This window comes from Aplysia californica, unplaced genomic scaffold (genome assembly GCF_000002075.1).
Source record: "Aplysia californica isolate F4 #8 unplaced genomic scaffold, AplCal3.0 scaffold00625, whole genome shotgun sequence".
Classification (NCBI taxonomy): domain Eukaryota; kingdom Metazoa; phylum Mollusca; class Gastropoda; order Aplysiida; family Aplysiidae; genus Aplysia; species Aplysia californica.
Genome location: NW_004797895.1, coordinates 165610 through 175417, shown reverse-complemented (window position 1 = coordinate 175417; position 9808 = coordinate 165610).

The window sequence follows — 9808 nt, the reverse complement described above, 5'->3', positions numbered from 1 at the left end:
CACACACACACACACACACACACACACACACACACACACACACACACACACACACACACACACACACACACTGTGGGAAGTTGTAGGACCCTCTTTCCTTCCCCTCCCTTCAACTACATTGACTGTTGGCTATTTATCTTGCAGATCTTTAACCCTATCCGTACGTCATGTTTTATTATCGTATCTATACAACGTGGGGATCTCTGTGTGACCACTTTCAATAGCAGTCTGTCAAAATGATTTCTTGAGACATACGGAAAGTTTCAAAGAGATCTCCGTACTAGAAGTATTCTGAAATGTGAAGAGTACAACCCCGGGGGGATACAAAATGACCCCAGGGCGTACGGATAGGGTTAAACCAACAGCATGGTCAGTTTTCCTCTCGATGTTACTCCTGGTGGTAATGGACAGACAAAGGGAGAAAATCCACTCAAGTGTGATGCTTCTGTTGCTGCTTCTTGTGATATATTTTGCTTTTTAAAGAAAATTTTCGTACAAAATGTTCCATCAAAACTAAGGACAAACTAAAGTTGGCCTGCCTTCAGACATGAAAACACCAGTTTGGCGACCGTATTTTGTTTTGATTGGTGGTTGTGTTGTTGTTGTTGTTTAGACCAAGAAACGGAAGTGTCTCATGTCTTCTAATGTCTCATGTCTTCTAATGTCTCATGTCTTCTAATGTCTCATGTCTTCTAGTGTCTCATGTCTTCTAGTGTCTCATGTCTTCTAGTGTCTCATGTCTTCTAGTGTCTCATGTCTTCTAGTGTCTCATGTCTTCTAATGTCTCATGTCTTCTAATGTCTCATGTCTTCTAGTGTCTCATGTCTTCTAGTGTCTCATGTCTTCTAGTGTCTCATGTCTTCTAGTGTCTCATGTCTTCTAATGTCTCATGTCTTCTAGTGTCTCATGTCTTCTAGTGTCTCATGTCTTCTAGTGTCTCATGTCTTCTAATGTCTCATGTCTTCTAATGTCTCAGACTTTCTCCTTGTGGAGGAGTGATGAGTTTTCCTGTTTTGTCTCACCATGTCAATTTTGAACAGGGACTGATAAACAAGTGTTATATATGTGTAGATCTTCTTTACCAAAGAACCCTTTGTGTTTTCATACTCCACGCGGTACTGCCATCACATCTGTTTGCATGCATGTCTGTTCCCATGTCTGTGTGGCTAGCTTGTCACAGGTTCGAACACTGAACAGCCAGGCACTGTGTAGTAATAAAGATCACTTTTATAGCGCTCACTCCCTGGCGGCTCTCGGCGCTTCACAATTAGATAAGATTTAAATGAATGTTTCATACATACTGGCCCGTTCAACGTACAACTATCCTTCCACATACATGAAATAATCTTGTCATCGGACAAAGGAACTCATACACAAAAAGACAATCACTGTGATCACACTTGTAAAAAGGAATTATCCTAGTCAGTAAAATAGGTATGAAATAAATGTGATATAAGACCAGATTTAAATGCAGTCAAAGAGGGCATCTCTCTTATGCAGGTGGAAGGAATTCTGCATTGAGGTAGCAGCTGTTGAAAAAGCTCTACCTCCCATTTCTAAAATTTTATGGGGCATAATCTTCAGTTGTCTTTTACTAATGGACCACATATTCAAGATTGAATACTTGTATATTCCTGTAGTAAATTTGTGGTACCAGATTGTTTAAACACTTCAAGCATATTACTGCAACTTTGTAGTCAACATGGGCATTTACAGGGAGCTAATCTTGCTTTAAAAGCTATTGTGCTCTCTTTATAGGCGTTTTGAGAACAGCTGTCTTGTCATGGTTCTGGAGTCTGAACAGTTTATTCCTGAGTTCTGTTTGAATGTATCTTTTTAAGGAGTGAGTTGAAATAGTCTTTACAAAATAGTACAAATTATGACATGAGAGTCTTAAATAAAAGATGTCTCGCTTTAAAAAGGTGCCAAATTGTGTCGCCAAAGACTTTGGGTTGTATAAAATTATTTTGGTCTTATCGTCGATTAACCTCAGTCTGTTGGATGTCATCCAGATCTTGACTTCGTCTGCATATTTTTGGCATGCTTCAAGTTTAAGATGTTACATGCGTGTTGCCTGGCTCTGAGGACACATACAGCTGGGTGCCCTGTGCTACATGTGATAGGGACTGTCATGACTTTCTGTGATGGAACTAAGTGGTGTTGTGTACAAGGTGTATAACAATAAGGGAATAACAAGTGGTCCTAACACAGAGCCCTGTGGTGTAGAGTGTTATTGCTCTTTGACAACCACTAGTGAGTTGGTAGTGTGTGGGGTATCATCTCATAAGAGTATTATCTCATGTATGTATCTCGTACAAGTATCATCTCGTATGAGTATGTTATACAAGTATCATCCTGTGTATCATCTGATGTATGTATCTTGTACAAGTATCATCTCGTGTGAGTATGTTATACAAGTATCATCTCGTGGGAGCAGTATCATATATATAAGTATCAGTGACAGGCACATAGGCCTACATATGGCAGGCTATAACGATACGTTTGTCTGTTTCTTCTCCAACATTGTTGGTGAATATCTTGTCCTGGCTTATGTAGCCACAACTTGCAAACTAGTGTACAGGACACGCCCATCACTTCACACGTCTGTGTGTGTGTGTTGTGTGTGTTGTGTGTGTATGACTGTGCTGTGTGTTTGCGTTGCGCATCTGCCTCTGTTGTGATATATATGTTCTGGTGATATTTGTCCGTGGAGTGAAGTGTCACTTGCATGCAACTCTTGGTTTATCTTTGTCTCCATACAAAAAATGGCAACTGATGTAATTTTGTTCATCTGTGCGCTTTTGTTTATTCGTCAGCTGTTCTTTATAAGTCATTCGTCTCTCAAGCAGCATGATATAATGACATATCTGTTCAGGACAAAATATGTTCTGGGTTTTGTTTGTTTTTTTGTTTTTTTCCCCCCATCATCCTCTCTATATTTTTACCTGTTTCTTTTGTTAAATGTTTTCTCACACAAGGGCTGTGTTCAATCCAATAACGCCATATAAACTACTGTTTGAATGCCAAAAGATTTGTGAGAGATGCCGCTGGTGTATGTTGTTGCTATCTTGACTGAAAATCCGAAATAACAGAACAAAACTAATGTTGTGCTACATTCAAGATATATCATTGTTATTATTATTATAATTACTATTATTACTACCATTTTGATTATCACTATTATTGCTGTTTGAACTTTTTTCTGTCATTGTTATTATTTTTAATATTATTTTTACTGTTATCATTACTCTTATTATTATTATTATTATTATTATTATTATTATTATTATTATGCATGTCTTCAGACTTTCATGCCTTTATTTTCTTTGATGAATTTTGCAATTAAAGAGAGTTTAGGAAGAAAAAAACAAAACAATAACCGCGGATGAATGACTATTTATTTCTTTTTTATAACAGTTTGTCCATTTCTCCACCTTCACTCTTTCTGTTATAGTCATGTTTTCTAAGTACATGTTCAATAAATTGTTTATTTCTACATTTGTTCACAGTCCTCTATTTTTCACAATGTCGCAACCATCCCCATCCCACCCTGTTTTCCTTCCCACAATTCAGCTTGAAACCTCAATGGAAAAAAAAAACAGAATGTGAAAAAAATACATTTTTTGTTTGTTTTCAAAGTTATATATAAATATATATATATATATTGATATATCCATATATATAATTATAGATGTTATTGTTTATTTACTGGCACTTTTTTTTATGTGATTCACGAATTTAATATCAAATGCAAGGAAAAAAAATGGAAAAAAAATAATGTTTACACTTTCCCCCCTTAATCTTCATCCTTAATGATCACTTTTTAAAAATAATATCATTCTTTTTATTTATTTTAAACATTATTAGTTTGAACACATTAGTTTTTTGTGTTGTTTTTTTTGGGTTTTTTTAGTTCATTTGGGTTTTTTTCTGTATGTTTTTGTCTTGGTTTTGTTGTTTGTTTTTTGCAAAAATAAGTTCTATATTTATTGTGATTAAGTGCAATCTGTTTCAGTTTCTGTTGTTATTATTATTTTTTATTATCATTATTATTATAATAATTATTATTATTGTTACTTGATCAACTTTTCTTCTTTTAAAAAGTATTCTAGTTTCGAAGATATTCTTATTTTTATTCTGTATTTTATTTTTATTGCTTCTTTTACACCCGCCCCTCTCCTCCTTCCCTCTCTTCCTCTTCTTCCTCTTTATTATTATAATAATAATTGTGATTTTTATTATAGTGTTTTATTTAATTTTTTTTCTCCTTTACCTTTGGTTTGAAGTGATCATAGCCTCAGTTTTTCTGTGGGCTGGACTTTTGACTGTTGTGTCTGCCGCCACGGTAAATGGTTATGATTCTTACTAACACATTTACTAGGTGTTATCTTTTGCCGTTATTATGATTATTGTTATTATTATTACAATATTATTATTATTATTATAATTACATTTCATTGTGAGATCTACTCTGGACTTTGTGTTAGTTTGTTTTCTCAAGAGGGAGCTTTCATCGTCGGCGCTTGTACATCTCGTCTCAGTCTTATCGATTCCCCCCCCCCCCCCCCCATCTCTTTTTTTTTTCAAATTTTTTAAAAACCATTTTTTAAGGTGAAAATATATAAGACCAACACTAAACCTTAACTGGGCTCCGTCTCTTGAGTTAAGGTGTTCCACTCTCCAGAATCTAGGGCTTTTGCACAACCGTTACGACTTAGATTAGTTAAATAGGCTAAATGACTTCTTTTTTTTAAAGCAACAGTGTTTTTTCTTGCCTCTTCATTTAAAAAAAATCAACTTTGCACCACTTAACAAACAGTGCATTGCAAATACAAAAAATGTTTAAACTACTATAAATGGGGGTTGGAAGTGCCTATGATAAGTTCCATCAAAATATGTACTGTATATAAATAGCAACAGTCTCATTAAAGGCCGACGTTTATGGTGTAGCTGTTCAGCACTTTGCTCTCACACGCAGGAGACCCGAGTTTGATATCCAAACGGGCAAAATGTTGTATCTCGATCTTTCTGCTAAGATGTTGCATCCTTCTCTGCCCGGGCTGTCCTGTCGGGCAGGATCAGAAGCCTAACTCCTAAATATCTAAATTGTGTCGGTGGGGTCATAAAACACGTACATTTTTTAAAAAGTTGATTTAAATTAAGTTCCCTCAGACCCAGACAATCCAGTTAGCCTACCAGTTCTGTTATCGTGAGACTGCGGGCTCGGGGGTTCAAGCCTCAGCTCGGTCCGACGTTGTGTCCGTAAGAAAGGCACTTGACACGAATTTCTCATTTGGTTCGGTCGCTCTTTCGGAGATAAGGTACATCTTTACTGTCCAGGTCCTGGCACATTGGTTTGGTGTTTCTCCACGGACACACGCACACACACACACACGCGTGCGCGCGCATACGCACGCACATGTGTGTACACACATATTATAAACATGCACCCTCTTCCCTCACACATCCTCTCTTCCTCACACATTTATGCACATAAACGTAATAATACAATAGTATTCTTGCTCTCATAAACAGGCTCACAGTCACATACATAATATAGATGAACAGTACTTATAAACACAAATAATGTTAAGGTAGATAGCCTACGTACTCAGTATTCTGATTGTAATCAATGCTATTCTGATGCATGCTTTTTAAATGCCATAGTTGTTTTTCTTTAAAAATTAAGGTGCTCGCAACTGCATAAGGTCATGTGAGCACCAAGGGGTGGATGTCAACAGAGAAGTCCAAACGGGGAATCAGGCTTGCTCTACTCACCTCTCTAGCCTCAACTCTCAACTGCGCAAAGTCTGCTTCGACTATCTAGGCACCACGGAAATAGCGGTGCACAAAAGTGACGAACATACAAAAGAAGTAGAGGAAAATGACGATAGTAGGGCCTAAGGATTAGGAAAGAAAAAGCAGCAGTTCCCCCTATGTTGTTCCGGCACTGTATGAGCATGACATGAAAAAATCAGCCCATTTACAATTCTACTGTGCATAAGAACATGTTAATATCCCTCCTTTGGGAATGGCCTAAAGACACTTCAGTCAGTAGCACTTCCCTAAGGGGGGGGGGAGATAACAAGATGATTAAGATTGTAAAAGTTTAATGGGTGATGGTAAAAGTGAAAATGACCTTCTGTGTCTTTTTTTTTCTTTTGGTACTGATCAGAAGCCTAGGTCTTTTACCTCTGCTGATTGATATTTTTAGGGGACAATGGATGTTTATTGTCCAAAAAGATGGAATTAATTTTTCAAGGGAAAGAGATGGACGTTCAACTACTCGGAGTCGGAGGTACCGCCTCTTAAATAAACCTTATAGTGTTGATAGGGGCTTTAAACCTATACCGTTTCACCATTTTCACCAAACAGAGTTGGGACAGATGTCATTATATCGGTACCTCAGAATTACGAAGTTCTATCTGCTGCCATGTTGGCAGTTTTGAGTTGTCAAGACCATGAGGTCAGAAACGAAATTATTCTGTCTGCTCTTTCAAAATCGTAAGATTCACGGTGGTCGTTATCGAGAAATTGAAAGAATTGGATTCGAAAAAAGATCGTCATGTTGTGAAACTCAAAATTTTTTACATCAAATTTCTCAAAACTAGGTAGCCTATTGAGTAAATAAAAACTGGTAATTTTAGGGTTGGGTAGTGATATACCTGTGTCGAAGTAGAAGACTTTCCAAGCGGCACGGCGAGACCTCACTTGACTTTTGATATAATCTGTAACGTAAACTGTTAAGACATCCATTTTAGTTCTCGCTATGAATGTTAATGTCAATAGTGTTGCAGCAGTTACAGTAAATGATAATAATAATAATAATAATAATAATAATAATAATGCGGGTGGTTTGAGGGCGCCTCAGGTAAGTCCTTCTTCTTTCTTGTTCCGTCTATTGTTTCTGTCTGTCTGCCTGTCTTACTTTTCCCCAGCACTAGACCTAAATTACCATTATTTGTGAAGATGTTCTTCTCTTATACTCAAACAAACATTTCGATAAATTGTATCATCCGCCCAAAAGGGAGACGATTGTGAAAAACATGAGAGGTCTTGAGACATGAAGACCAAAGATTTCATGCTGTGGTTGTGTGTGGTGTAACCTTCCTCAATCACGAAAAAACCTCAAACAACTCGTACCAGTTTTCAATACAGGATCGTATTACATGTAGCCTACACTAATTTTAACGTAATCGGGATAACAATTCGGCTAGATGTAGTTATGGAGAGAGTGTCTCTGCATATACATGTGTACTTTTGTGGACTGATGATTCACGTAGTGTTCATGTATTCGAATCGAGCCAGAAACCAGCCCTTTAACTATCCATTGTGAAAATGTTTGCTTCAACAATGGACGCCGCCCCAACGCGTTTGATGGCGTAACCTATTTGAAAAACTAAAGATCTAGATCTAATATTAAGAACGGGTGGTTGGACAGCGCCTATAGTATCTTTCTTCTTTATTACTTTCTCTCTTGTTTCTAGCTGTCTTAATCTTTCCGGGGCTCTCGTGGCCTAGAGGTTAATGTGTTGGCCTCTCATTCAAAAGGTCCCGTGTTCGAATCCGGGTAGCGACCGAAAATTTTTATTCTCTAAATGTGTCTCCTTTCACCTCATTTCCTGCTCTCTAGCAATGTTCTGTAGTCTGCTTTCGTATCCTCTTTCTGCCCCCACCCCCTCACCTCCTTTGCCCCTTCCTCTGGGCTCCTGATTCTTTCTGCAGCCTTTCTACTGCTACTCCTTCACTTCTTACTGCTGTCTTTCAACCACACCCCTGATCTTCTGGTAGGAAAGATCTATACATCTCGGACAAGGGCGAAAAATCTCAGAGGGCCCATGTGCAAGTTGCACACGTTAAAGATCCCTTGGTGGTCTAAAATCGATAAGAGTAGGCTTCGGCCGCCATCCTGGCAAAATTAAAAATTTCCTACCAACTGAAAATATTAAGTGTGTCCTGCGCGCTCATGTGACCTTATGCAGTTGCGAGCGCCGTAAATCACTTTGCAAAAAAAAAAAAAACAACTCTTTCCCAGCACTATATGGCTATTATTGTGTCGATGTGCTCCTTTTAACTAAAAACAAACAAACAAACAAAAACGATCAATTAACTGTACAGACGTGTTTAGGCCGGTGTACAGTACCCTGTTAGTGTTATTGTTAATAAGAAACGTCTCCAGCGGACCACATCTGGGACGACCTGAAGCGCCGAGTGCCTGCAGCAAGAGGCCGTTTTACCGATCTTTATTTTTTCTACATTTCGATGCGTGCTTATCTGCAAATTTGTGTGAGGGAGGTGGGCTAAAGAAAGAAGACCAGGGATCGAAATCTGTTGAAAAAAGCTATCAAAAAGGTTCAAATGAGCCGGAAAATGAAGAAACGTGTAAAATTCTAAGTAGGAAGTGCTGCGTTTTTTAATGACTTTCAGAATGCCATCGATTAGTCTGAAAACGACAGCAAACTGAGAAAGAATAGAATCCCCATTTTTTTCTGTCTTTATAAGGAAATGTCCGATCAAGTGAAATGCTCCTATTTTTAGACCATCAAAGGCTGTGTCGACAAAAGTTTCATTAGCAACCTTCGAGTAACGCAAATTATCAAGTCTCATAATATTATGCGCGCTTCGAAACTACCGGTACATTATTGTATTTAAACTGATGAAAGAGTCACAAAAGTGCGGGTGTTGATGCTTTTATCACACACATCACAATGAGCCTACTCATTATGCATAATAAGCCTTGTGAAACAAGGACAGAGGATGTAGATTCTACGCCCAGGCTACAGGCAATACGCCCACCTATCATGAACAGACAGTAGGCCTACTGTAGCAGGCAGCTACAAGCCTACATCTGTCGCATGACCTTCTGTTGATCATGACCTATTGTCTGCCCTGCAAAGTTGGTTCTTGGGTGGTTAGCGGGTGCTCTGGTATGGTTTGCTTCTTCTTTCATATATATCAAACATCTGTTCCTTCCTTCCTTGCAACACCTGTAGTTTTCGGCACTTTTGTGACCGTATTGTGTTTCAAGTGCCGTAAAACTCTAACTAAAGCTAAGCTTATTTAAGTTGGTTCACATCTATACGTTGTTATACTGTACGTTCTCTGGGCGTCTAGGTTCACATCACAGGCTCTACAAATGAGCGCGTGACGTCACTGATGGCACTGGGCGTTTTCCCTCGCCTCCCCAGACGAGCGCAGAGCACAGTGCAGTAAGCTATGCAGCGGTACAATTACAGAAGTGCTTATCAACTCTTCCGTCTGTTTTCTACTAATGATAGGTAGAGTAAGCAAACTAGCGGTGTCGTAGATAAAGCACAGTGAAGTTTGCCACAAGCATGCCCGGCACCATTCCCAACTCACCCCTGCTCATAATCATCTCTATTATTATTAAGCAACCCTTGAAACCGCAAACGCGGCTAAACGGAGAATATTATTCCGACAGTCCCGCAGATTTCTGATTAGGCAGACTCTGCTGTATAAATCTACATGTATACAGTATACGCATGCACACCCGTGATTGGTTGGAGGGTGCTCTGTCTGGTGTGGTTGGCTCCTTTCCTATCAAACATAGAGGGTCTACCGTCCTAATCTCTTCTTTTTGTGTTTGTTTCTCTCTTGTGTCACCTCTAATCTTCCACACTTATATAATATAGGACCTTAGTGTGTGTGCGTGTGTGTGTCTTGTCTCGTCTGATAGTGATGTAGGCGTGTTGTTGGAGAGCGTCATTTCTAGGTCTTTTCTATTACTACTAAATATCTAGTACTTCTCTCTCTCTCTCTCTCTCTCTCTCTCTCTCTCTCTCTCTTA